Source organism: Arachis ipaensis, chromosome B8 (assembly GCF_059453495.1).
Source record: "Arachis ipaensis isolate K30076 ecotype BB chromosome B8, ASM5945349v1, whole genome shotgun sequence".
Classification (NCBI taxonomy): domain Eukaryota; kingdom Viridiplantae; phylum Streptophyta; class Magnoliopsida; order Fabales; family Fabaceae; genus Arachis; species Arachis ipaensis.
Genome location: NC_142443.1, coordinates 98,449,686 through 98,462,448, shown reverse-complemented (window position 1 = coordinate 98,462,448; position 12,763 = coordinate 98,449,686). Strand labels below are relative to the sequence as shown.

General features: G+C 39.6%; 2 non-coding genes across 2 annotated transcripts; both read right to left on the bottom strand.

The window, feature by feature from the left end:
- Positions 1 to 757: 757 nt before the first annotated feature.
- Positions 758 to 865, bottom strand: LOC148548964 (small nucleolar RNA R71). Its single transcript, XR_015898773.1, has one exon. It is a non-coding gene; the product is annotated as a small nucleolar RNA R71 (small nucleolar RNA).
- Positions 866 to 6,931: 6,066 nt separating this feature from the next.
- On the bottom strand, positions 6,932 to 7,039 carry LOC148548963 (small nucleolar RNA R71). The gene has a single exon (XR_015898279.1). It is a non-coding gene; the product is annotated as a small nucleolar RNA R71 (small nucleolar RNA).
- Positions 7,040 to 12,763: the final 5,724 nt, after the last annotated feature.

The following is a 12,763-nucleotide window of genomic DNA, read 5'->3' as shown; positions in this document are numbered from 1 at the left end:
TTTCAAAAATTATTTTCGAAAATTCTCCCTCTCCCATCTTATTCTATTTATTTATTCATCTACTAAAATCTCATCTCACATCTATACCCTCCTCACAGTTGTGTTTCCTCCATTACATTACATTCTTTGTCTCCCTCTTTTCTCCCACTCACAAAGGGACCCCTATACTGTGGTATAAAGGATCTCTATTATTATTATTTTTCTGTGCCCTCTTCTTTGTCATATGAGCAGGAGCAAGGACAAGAATATTCTTGTTGAAACAGATCCAGAACCTGAAAGGATTCTGAAGAAAAAATTAAGAGAAGCTAAATTACAACGATCCAGAGATAACCTTTCAAAAATTTTCGAACAGGAAGAGGAGATGGCAGCCGAAAATAATAATAATGCAAGGAGGATGCTTGGTGACTTTACTGCACCTAATTCCAAATTACATGGAAGAAGCATCTCCATTCCTGCCATTGGAGCAAACAACTTTGAGCTGAAACCTCAATTAGTTTCTCTGATGCAGCAGAACTGCAAGTTTCATGGACTTCCATCTGAAGATTCTTTTCAGTTCTTAACTGAATTCTTGCAGATATGTGATACTGTTAAGACTAATGGAGTGGATCCTGAAGTCTACAGGCTCATGCTTTTCCCTTTTGCTGTAAGAGACAGAGCTAGAGTATGGTTGGACTCTCAACCTAAGGATAGCCTGAACTCTTGGGATAAGCTGGTCAAGGCTTTCTTAGCCAAGTTCTTTCCTCCTCAAAAGCTTAGTAAACTTAGAGTGGACGTTCAGACCTTCAGACAGAAAGAAGGTGAATCCTTCTATGAAGCTTGGGAGAGATACAAAGGACTGACCAAAAAGTGTCCTTCTAACATGCTTTCAGAATGGACCATCCTGGATATATTCTATGATGGTCTGTCTGAGTTATCTAAGATGTCATTGGATACTTTTACAGGTGGATCCATTCACCTAAAGAAAATGCCTGCAGAAGCTCAAGAACTCATTGACATGGTTGCAAATAACCAGTTCATGTACACTTCTGAAAGGAATCCTGTGAATAATAGGACGCCTATGAAGAAGGGAGTTCTTGAGGTTGATACTCTGAATGCCATATTGGCTCAGAATAAAATATTGACTTAGCAAGTCAATATGATTTCTCAGAGTCTGAATGGAATGCAAGCTGCATCCAACAGTACTCAAGAAGCTTCTTATGAAGAAGAAGCTTATGATCCTGAGAACCCTGCAATAGCAGAGGTGAATTACTTAGGTAAACCTTATGGAAATACCTATAACTCATCATGGAGAAATCATCCAAGTTTCTCATGGAAGGATCAAAAGCCTCAACAAGGCTTTAATAATGGTGGAAGAAACAGGTTTAGCAATAGCAAGCCTTTTCCATCATCCACTCAGCAACAGACAGAGAATCCTGAGCAGAACCCATCTAGCTTAGCAAACTTAGTCTCTGATCTATCTAAGGGCACTGTGAGTTTCATGAATGAAACAAGGTCTTCCATTAGAAATTTGGAAGCACAAGTGGGCCAGCTGAGTAAAAGGATCACTGAAATCCTTCCTAGTACTCTCCCAAGCAATACAGAAGAGAATCCAAAAGGAGAGTGCAAGGCCATTGACATAAGCACCATGGCCGAACCCAAAGAAGGAGAGGAGGACGTGAATCCCAAGGAGGAAGACCTCTTGGGACGTCCAGTGACCAATAAGGAGCTTCCCTCTGAGGAACCAAAGGACTCTGAGGCTCATCTAGAGACCATAGAGATTCCATTGAACCTCCTTATGCCCTTCATGAGCTCTGATGAGTATTCCTCTTCTGAAGAGAATGAGGATGTTACCGAAGAGCAAACTGCCAAGTTTCTTGGTGCAATCATGAAGCTGAATGCCAAATTATTTGGTATTGAAACTTGGGAAGATGAACCTCCCTTGTTCATCAATGAACTAAGTGATCTGGATCAACTGACATTGCCTCAGAAGAGACAGGATCCTGGAAAGTTCATAATACCTTGTACCATAGGCTCCATGATCTTTAAGGCTCTGTGTGATCTTAGTTCAGGAATAAACCTCATGCCCCTCTCTGTAATAGAGAAATTGGGAATCTATGGGGTGCAAGCTACAAAAATCTCATTGGAGATGGCAGACAGTTCAAGAAAACAGGCTTATGGACAAGTAGAGGACGTGTTAGTAAAGGTTGAAGGCCTTTACATCCCTGTTGATTTCATAGTCCTGGATACTGGAAAGGAAGAGGATGAATCCATCATCCTAGGAAGACCTTTCCTGGCCACAGCAAGAGCTGTGATTGATGTTGACAGAGGTGAACTAGTCCTTCAATGGAATGAGGACTCCCTTGTATTTAAAACTCAAGGATCTCCCTCTGCAACCATGAAGAGGAAGCATGAAAAGCTTCTCTCAAGGCAGAGTCAACCCAAGCCCCCACAGTCAAACTCTAAGTTTGGTGTTGGGAGGCCACAACCAAACTCTAAGTTTGGTGTTGAACTCCCATATCCAAACTCTAAGTTTGGTGTTGGAGAGTTTCAACAATGCTCTGAACATCTGTGAGGCTCCATGAGAGCCCACTGTCAAGCTATTGACATTAAAGAAGCGCTTGTTGGGAGGCAACTGATGAGCGGATAATTTATACGCTTTTTGACATTGTTTTTAGTATGTTTTTAGTAGGATCTAGTTACTTTTAGGGATGTTTTCATTAGTTTTTATGTTAAATTCACATTTCTGGACTTTACTATGAGTTTGTGTGTTTTTCTGTGATTTCAGGTATTTTCTGGCTGAAATTGAGGGACTTGAGCAAAAATCAGATTCAGAGGTTGAAAAAGGACTGCTGATGCTGTTGGATTCTGACCTCCCTGCACTCAAAGTGGATTTTCTGGAGCTACAGAACTCGAACTGGCGCGCTTCTAATTGCGTTGGAAAGTAGACATCCAGGGCTTTCCAGCAATAGATAATAGTCCATACTTTGGCCAAGAATTGACGACGTAAACTGGCGTTCAACGCCAGCCTTCTGCCCAAATCTGGAGTCCAGCGCCAGAAAAGGATCCAAAACCAGAGTTGAACGCCCAAACTGGCATAGAAATTGGCGTTCAACTCCACAAATGGCCTCTGCACGTGCTACACTTAAGCTCAGTCCAAACACACACCAAGTGGGCCCCGGAAGTGGATTTATGCATCAATTACTTACTCATGTAAACCCTAGTGACTAGTTTATTATAAATAGGGCCTTTTACTATTGTATTAGGTATCTTTTGATCATCTTAGGATCTTAGGACCATCTTTGAACGCATTGTTCTTAGATCAAGGGGGCTGGCCATCTCGGCCATGCCTGGACCTTCCACTTATGTATTTTCAACGGTAGAGTTTCTACACTCCATAGATTAAGGTGTGGAGCTCTGCTGTCCCTCAAAGATTAATGCAAAGTACTACTGTTTTCTATTCAATTCTTCTTATTTCGCTTCTAAGATATCCATTCGCACCCAAGAACGTGATGAAGGTGATGATTATGTGTGACGATCATCATCCTTCTCCCTTATGAACGCGTGCCTGACAAACACTTCTGTTCTACATGAATTGAGCTAGAATGAATATCTCTTAGATCTCCTAACCAGAATCTTCGTGGCGTAAGCTAGAATGATGGCGGCATTCAAGAGAATCCGGAAAGTCTAAACCTTGTCTGTGGTATTCCGAGTAGGATTCAATGATTGAATGACTGTGACGAGCTCCTAACTCGCGATTGCAGGGCGTTAGTGACAGACGGAAAAGGATAGTAAATCCTATTCCAGCATGATCGAGAACCGACAGATGAATAGCCGTGCCGTGAGAGGGTGCGTGAGCATATTATTCACTGAGAGGATAAGATGAAGCCATTAGCAAGGGTGATGCCTCCAGACGATTAGCCGTGCCGTGACAGGGCATTGGATCATTTTCCCTTGAGATGACCGAAAGTAGCCATTGACAGTGGTGATGTATCACATAAAGCCAGCCATGGAAAGGAGTAAGACTGATTGGATGAAGATAGCAGGAAAGCAGAGGTTCAGAGGGACGAAAAGCATCTCTATTCGCTTATCTGAAATTCCTACCAATGAATTACATAAGTATCTCTATCCCTATTTTATTATATAATATTCGAAAACACCATTATCACTTTATATCTGCCTGACTGAGATTTACAAGGTGACCATAGCTTGCTTCATACCAACAATCTCCGTGGGATTCGACCCTTACTCACATAAGGTATTACTTGGACGACCCAGTGCACTTGCTGGTTAGTTGTATCGAAGTTGTGACAATCATGAATTAAGATCAGAGCACCAAGCTTTGGAGCCATTACCAGGATTTGTTCGAGCCTGGAGATCACAATTTCGTGCACCAAGTTTTTGGCGCCGTTGCCGGGGATTGTTTGAGTCTTCGGCAAGCTTTTGGTCCGGTAACATCAGTGCCAGATTCCCTTTTTGATCCGGCAACAGCACCAAGTTTTTGGCGCCGTTGCCGGGGATTGTTTGAGTTTGGACAACTGACGGTTCATCTTGTTGCTCAGATTGGGTAACTTTCTTTTCGTTTTCTATTCAAAAATTTTTCAAAAATATTTTTCAAAAATTTTCTCATCTGTTTTCGAAAAAAAAATAAAAAATTAAAAAAAAAATGTTTTCAAAAATTTTATTCAAGATTTTTAAGAATGAATTCTAGTGTTTCATGAAGCATGTTGAAGCCTGGCTGGCTGTAAAGCCATGTCTAAATTCTTTTGGACTGAGGCTTCAACTAATAACTTCAATGCATGTAATTCCATATATCACAGCTTGGCTGGCCATTGGCCATGTCTAGTGTTTTGGACTGGAGCTTTCTTTGAAAGCTTGGCTGGCTAGTGAGCCATGTCTAATTCCTGGACTGAAGCTTTAGACTAACATAGCAAGATTCCTGGAATTCATATTAAAAATTTTGGAATCCTTCTTTTTCTTTTTCATATTAATTTTTGAAAAAAATACAAAAAAATTAGAAAATCATAAAAATCAAAAAAATATTTTGTGTTTCTTGTTTGAGTCTTGAGTCATGTTATAAGTTTGGTGTCACTTGCATATGCATCTTGCATTTTTCGAAAATTTCATGCATTCATAGTGTTCTTCATGATCTTCAAGTTGTTCTTGGTAAGTCTTCTTGTTTGATCTTGATGATTTTTTGTTTTGTGTCTTTTCATGTTTATCATATGCATTCTTGAATTCTTAGTGCGTAAGCATTAAAGAATTCTAAGTTTGGTGTCTTGCATGTTTTCTTTGCATTAAAAATTTTTCAAAATTATGTTCTTGATGTTCATCATGACATTCAAAGTGTTCTTGGTGTTCATCTTGACATTCATAGCATTCTTGCATGCATTCATTGTTTTGATCTAAAAATTTCATGCATTGCATAATTTTCATGTTTTTCATAAAAATTCAAAAATAAAAAAAAATATCTTTCCCTTTTTCTCTCATCAAATTCGAAAATTTGAGTTGACTTTTTCAAAAATTTTTAAAAATCAAGTTGTTGCCAATGAGTCAAATCAAATTTTCAATTTGAAAATCTTATCTTTTTCAAAATCTTTTTCAAAAATCAAATCTTTTTCAAAATTCTTAGTTATTTTCGAAAATTCCAAAAATATTTTTCAAAAATCTTTTTCTTATTTTTATACCAAATTTTCGAAAATAACAATATCAATTAATGTTTTGATTCAAAAATTTGAAGTTTGTTACTTGCTTGTTAAGAAAGATTCAAACTTTAAGTTCTAGAATCATATCTTGTGATTTCTTATGAATCAAGTCATTAATTGTGATTTTAAAAATCAAATCTTTTTCAAAACTAATTTTATCATATCTTTTCAAAAAATATCTTCTTATCTTATCTTTTTCAAAAATATCTTTTCAAAATATCTTTCCTAACCTCCTAACTACTTATCTTTTCAAAATTGGTTTTCAAAATTTGTTTCAACTAACTAACTAACTTTTTGTTTGTTTCTTAACTTTTTCAAAACCACCTAACTAATTCTCTCTTTCTAATTTTCGAAAATATCTCCCCCTTTTTTCAAAAATTTCTTTTTAATTAACTAATTATTTTTATTTTTATTTTTATTTCAAAAAAAATTTTTCGAAAAATACTAACAAATTTTCAAAAACCAATTTTCAAAAATCACTAACTCCTTTTCAAAATAATTTTCGAAAATTATACCTCCCCCATCCTATTCTATTTATTCATTCATATCCTAACATCTCATCTCACATCTCTTCCATTCTCACAGTTGTGTTTCTTCCTTTATATTACATTCTTTGTCTCCCCCTTTTCTTCTACTCATACAGGGATCCCCTTACTGTGGTATAAAGGATCTCTATTATTATTATTATTTTTTTTCTGTGCCTTCTTCTTTGTCATATGAGCAGGAGCAAGGATAAGAACATTCTTGTAGAAGCAGATCCAGAACCTGAAAGGACTCTGAAGAGAAAATTAAGAGAAGCTAAAATACAACAATCCAAAGATAACCTTTCAGAAATTTTCGAACAGGCAGAGGAGATGGCAGCAGAAAATAATAATAATGAAAGGAAGATGCTTGGTGACTTTACTGCACCTAATTCCAATTTACATGGAAGAAGCATCTCCATTCCTGCCATTGGAGCAAACAACTTTGAGCTTAAACCTCAACTAGTTTCTCTGATACAGCAGAACTGCAAGTTTCATGGACTTCCATCTGAAGATCCTTTTCAGTTCTTAACTGAATTCTTGCAGATATGTGATACTGTTAAGACTAATGGAGTAGATCATGAAGTCTACAGGCTCATGCTTTTCCCTTTTGCTGTAAGAGACAGAGCTAGATTATGGTTGGATTCTCAACCCAAAGACAGCCTGAACTCTTGGGATAAGCTGGTCACGGCATTCTTAGCCAAGTACTTTCCTCCTCAAAAGCTGAGCAAGCTTAGAGCTGATGTTCAAACCTTCAGACAGAAAGAAGGTGAATCTCTCTATGAAGCTTGGGAAAGATACAAACAGTTGACCAAAAAGTGTCCTTCTGACATGCTTTCAGAATGGACCATCCTGGATATATTCTATGATGGTTTATCTGAGCTATCAAAGATGTCATTGGACACTTCTGCAGGTGGATCCATTCACCTAAAGAAAACGCCTGCAGAAGCTCAAGAACTCATTGACATGGTTGCTAATAACCAGTTAATGTACACTTCTGAAAGGAATCCTGTGAGCAATGGGACGCCTATGAAGAAGGGAGTTCTTGAGGTTGATACTCTGAATGCCATATTGGCTCAGAATAAAATATTGACTCAGCAAGTCAATATGATCTCTCAGAGTCTGCATGGAATACAAGCTGCATCCAACAGTACTCAAGAGGCTTCTTCTGAAGAAGAAGCTTATGATCCTGAGAACCCTGCAATAGCAGAGGTAAATTACTTAGGTGAACCTTATGGAAACACCTATAACTCAACATGGAGAAATCATCCAAATTTCTCATGGAAGGATCAAAAGCCTCAACAAGGCTTTAATAATGGTGGAAGAAACAGGTTTAGCAATAGCAAACCTTTTCCATCATCAACTCAGCAACAGACAGAGAACTCTGAACAAAATGCTTCTAATTTAGAAAATCTAGTCTCTGATCTATCTAAGGCCACTGTAAGTTTCATGAATGAAACAAGATCTTCCATTAGAAATCTGGAAGCACAAGTGGGCCAGCTGAGTAAAAGGATCACTGAAATCCCTCCTAGTACTCTCCCAAGCAATACAGAAGAGAACCCAAAAGGAGAGTGCAAGGCCATTGACATAAGCGCCATGGCCGAACCTGTGAGGAGAGGAGAGGACGTGAATCCCAAGGAGGAAGACCTCCTGGGACGTCCAGTGATCAATAAGGAGCTTCCCTCTGAGGAACCAAAGGACTCTGAGGCTCATCTAGAGACCATAGAGATTCCATTGAACCTCCTTATGCCCTTCATGAGCTCTGATGAGTATTCCTCTTCTGAAGAGAATGAGGATGTTACTGAAGAGCAAACTGCCAAGTTTCTTGGTGCAATCATGAAGCTGAATGCCAAATTGTTTGGCATTGATGCTTGGGAAGTTGAACCTCCCTTGTTCATCAATGAACTAAGTGATCTGGATCAACTGACATTGCCTCAGAAGAGACAGGATCCTGGAAAGTTCATAATACCATGTACCATAGGCACCATGATCTTTAAGGCTCTGTGTGACCTTGGTTCAGGAATAAACCTCATGCCCCTCTCTGTAATAGAGAAACTGGGAATCTATGGGGTGCAAGCTGCTAAAATCTCACTAGAGATGGCAGACAGCTCAAGAAGACAGGCTTATGGACAAGTAGAAGATGTATTAGTAAAGGTTGAGGGCCTTTACATACCTACTGATTTCATAGTCCTGGATACTGGAAAGGAAGAGGATGAATCCATCATCCTAGGAAGACCTTTCCTGGCCACAGCAAGAGCTGTGATTGATGTTGACAGAGGTGAAATAGTCCTTCAATGGAATGAGAACTCCCTTGTATTCAAAACTCAGGGATCTCCCTCTGCAACCATGGAGAGGAAGCAGGAAAAGCTTCTCTCCAAGCAGAGTCAACCAAAGCCCCCACAGTCAAACTCTAAGTTTGGTGTTGGGAGGCCACAACCAAACTCTAAGTTTGGTGTTGAACTCCCATATCCAAACTCTAATTTTGGTGTTGGAGAGTTTCAACAAAGCTCTGCACATCTGTGAGGCTCCATGAGAGCCCACTGTCAAGCTATTGACATTAAAAAAGCGCTTGTTGGGAGGCAACCCAATGTTTATCTAATTCTTATTTTTTGTTTTTCATGTTTTCTTAGGTTCATGATCATGTGGAGTCACAAAATAAACAAAAAAATCAAAAACGGAATCAAAAACAGCAGAAGAAAAATCGCACCCTGGAGGAGCATCTGTCTGGCGTTCAAACACCAGAACAGAGAATAGTTCTGGCGCTGAACGCCCAGAATAGGAGCATCCTGGCGCTGAACGCCCAGAACAAGCATGGTTCTGGCGTTCAACTCCAGAAATGGCAGCAAAGGGGCGTTGAACGACCAAAATGGGCACCAATCTGGCGCTGAACGCCCAGAGTTGTGTGCAAGAGCATTTTGCATGCCTAAATTGGTGCAGGGATGTAAATGCCTTGACACCTCAGGATCTGTGGACACCACAGGATCATCTCAGGATCTGTGGACCCCACAGGATCCCCACTTTACCTCCTCATAATCCTAGTTTTTATTTCCACATCTTCTTCTTCATCTATTCCTTCTTCTTTTGCTCGAGGGCGAGCAACATTCTAAGTTTGGTGTGGTAAAACAATTATGTAAAGGATCTATAGCTCAGTGGTAGAACATTTGACTGCAAATCAAGAGATCCCTGAGATACCTCAGGGGATACATTTTCTTCCACACAATTATTGGAAGCAACTAAGGGTGGAACATCAAGAGCACTCCATCATCCTTCATGAAATCAGAGAAGATCTAAAAGCAATGAAGGAGGAGCAGCAAAGACAAGGAAGAGACATAGAAGAGCTCAAAGACATCACTAAGGTGGACTCATTCCTTGTTCTTACTTTCTCTGTTTTTCATTTTCTATGTTATGTGCTTATCTATGTTTGTGTCTTCATTACATGATCATTAGTAGTAGTAACTATGTCTTAAAGATATGAATGTCGTATGAATCCATCACCTCTCTTAAATAAAAACTGTTTTAATTTAAAAGAACAAGAAGTACATGAGTTTCGAATTTATCCTTGAACTTAGTTTAATTATATTGATGTGGTGACAATGCTTCTTGTTTTCTGAATGAATGCTTGAACAGTGCATATGTCTTTTGAAGTTGTTGTTTAAGAATGTTAAATATGTTGGCTCTTGAAAGAAAGATGACTAGGAGACATGTTATTTGATAATCTGAAAAATCATAGAAATGATTCTTGAAGCAAGAAAAAGCAGCAAAGAACAAAGCTTGCAGAAAAAAAAAATAGGCGAAAAAAAAAATATAGAAAGAAAAAGAAAAAGCAAGCAGAAAAAGCCAATTACCCTTAAAACCAAAAGGCAAGGGCAAATAAAAAGGATCCCAAGGCTTTGAGCATCAGTGGATAGGAGGGCCTAAAGGAATAAAATCCTGGTCTAAGCGGCTAAACCAAGCTGTCCCTAACCATGTGCTTGTGGCGTGTAGGTGTCAAGTGAAAACATGAGACTGAGCGGTTAAAGTCAAGGTCCAAAGCAAAAAAAAAAAGAGTGTGCTTAAGAACCCTGGACACCTCTAGTTGGGGACTTTAGCAAAGCTGAGTCACAATCTGAAAAGGTTCACCCAATTATGTGTCTGTGGCATTTATGTATCCGGTGGTAATACTGGAAAACAAAGTGCTTAGGGCCACGGCCAAGACTCATAAAGAAGCTGTGTTCAAGAATCATCATACTGAACTAGGAGAGTCAATAACACTATTCGAAATCTGAAGTTCCTATAGATGCCAATCATGCTGAACCTCAATGGATAAAGTGAGATGCCAAAACTATTCAAGAGGCAAAAAGCTATAAGTCCCGCTCATATGATTGCAGCTATGTTTCATTGATAGTTTGGAATTTATAGTATATTCTCTTCTTTTTATCCTATTTGATTTTCAGTTGCCTGGGGACAAGCAACAATTTAAGTTTGGTGTTGTGATGAGCGGATAATTTATACGCTTTTTGACATTGTTTTTAGTATGTTTTTAGTAGGATCTAGTTACTTTTAGGGATGTTTTCGTTAGTTTTTATGTTAAATTCACATTTCTGGACTTTACTATGAGTTTGTGTGTTTTTCTGTGATTTCAGGTATTTTCTGGCTGAAATTGAGGGACTTGAGCAAAAATCAGATTCAGAGGTTGAAAAAGGACTGCTGATGCTGTTGGATTCTGACCTCCCTGCACTCAAAGTGGATTTTCTGGAGCTACAGAACTCGAACTGGCGCGCTTCCAATTGCGTTGGAAAGTAGACATCCAGGGCTTTCCAGCAATAGATAATAGTCCATACTTGGGCCAAGAATTGACGACGTAAACTGGCGTTCAACGCCAGCCTTCTGCCCAAATCTGGAGTCCAGCGCCAGAAAAGGATCCAAAACCAGAGTTGAACGCCCAAACTGGCATAGAAACTGGCGTTCAACTCCACAAATGGCCTCTGCACGTGCTACACTTAAGCTCAGCCCAAACACACACCAAGTGGGCCCCGGAAGTGGATTTATGCATCAATTACTTACTCATGTAAACCCTAGTGACTAGTTTATTATAAATAGGGCCTTTTACTATTGTATTAGGTATCTTTTGATCATCTTAGGATCTTAGGACCATCTTTGAACGCATTGTTCTTAGATCAAGGGGGCTGGCCATCTCGGCCATGCCTGGACCTTCCACTTATGTATTTTCAACGGTAGAGTTTCTACACTCCATAGATTAAGGTGTGGAGCTCTGCTGTCCCTCAAAGATTAATGCAAAGTACTACTGTTTTCTATTCAATTCTTCTTATTTCGCTTCTAAGATATCCATTCGCACCCAAGAACGTGATGAAGGTGATGATTATGTGTGACGCTCATCATCCTTCTCCCTTATGAACGCGTGCCTGACAAACACTTCTGTTCTACATGAATTGAGCTAGAATGAATATCTCTTAGATCTCCTATCCAGAATCTTCGTGGCGTAAGCTAGAATGATGGCGGCATTCAAGAGAATCCGGAAAGTCTAAACCTTGTCTGTGGTATTCCGAGTAGGATTCAATGATTGAATGACTGTGACGAGCTCCTAACTCGCGATTGCAGGGCGTTAGTGACAGACGCAAAAGGATAGTAAATCATATTCCAGCATGATCGAGAACCGACAGATGAATAGCCGTGCCGTGACAGGGTGCGTGAGCATATTATTCACTGAGAGGATAAGATGAAGCCATTGGCAAGGGTGATGCCTCCAGACGATTAGCCGTGCCGTGACAGGGCATTGGATCATTTTCCCGTGAGATGACCGAAAGTAGCCATTGACAGTGGTGATGTATCACATAAAGCCAGCCATGGAAAGGAGTAAGACTGATTGGATGAAGATAGCAGGAAAGCAGAGGTTCAGAGGGACGAAAAGCATCTCCATTCGCTTATCTGAAATTCCTACCAATGAATTACATAAGTATCTCTATCCCTATTTTATTATATAATATTCGAAAACACCATTATCACTTTATATCTGCCTGACTGAGATTTACAAGGTGACCATAGCTTGCTTCATACCAACAATCTCCGTGGGATTCGACCCTTACTCACGTAAGGTATTACTTGGACGACCCAGTGCACTTGCTGGTTAGTTGTATCGAAGTTGTGACAATCATGAATTAAGATCAGAGCACCAAGCTTTGGAGCCATTACCAGGATTTGTTCGAGCCTGGAGATCACAATTTCGTGCACCAGCAACCCAATGTTTATTTATCTAATTTTGTTTTTGTTTTTCATGTTTTATTAGGTTCATGATCATGTGGAGTCACAAAATAAATATAAAAATTGAAAACGGAATCAAAAACAGTAGAAGAAAAATCACACCCTGGAGGAGCATCTGCCTGGCGTTCAACGCCAGAACAGAGCATGGTTCTGGCGCTGAACGCCCAAAATGGGCAGCATTCTGGCGCTGAACGCCCAGAACAAGCATGGTTCTGGCGTTCAATGCCAGAAATGGCAACAAATGGGCGTTGAACGCCTAAAATGGGCGCCAACCTGGCGCTGAACACCCAGAGTTGTGTGCAA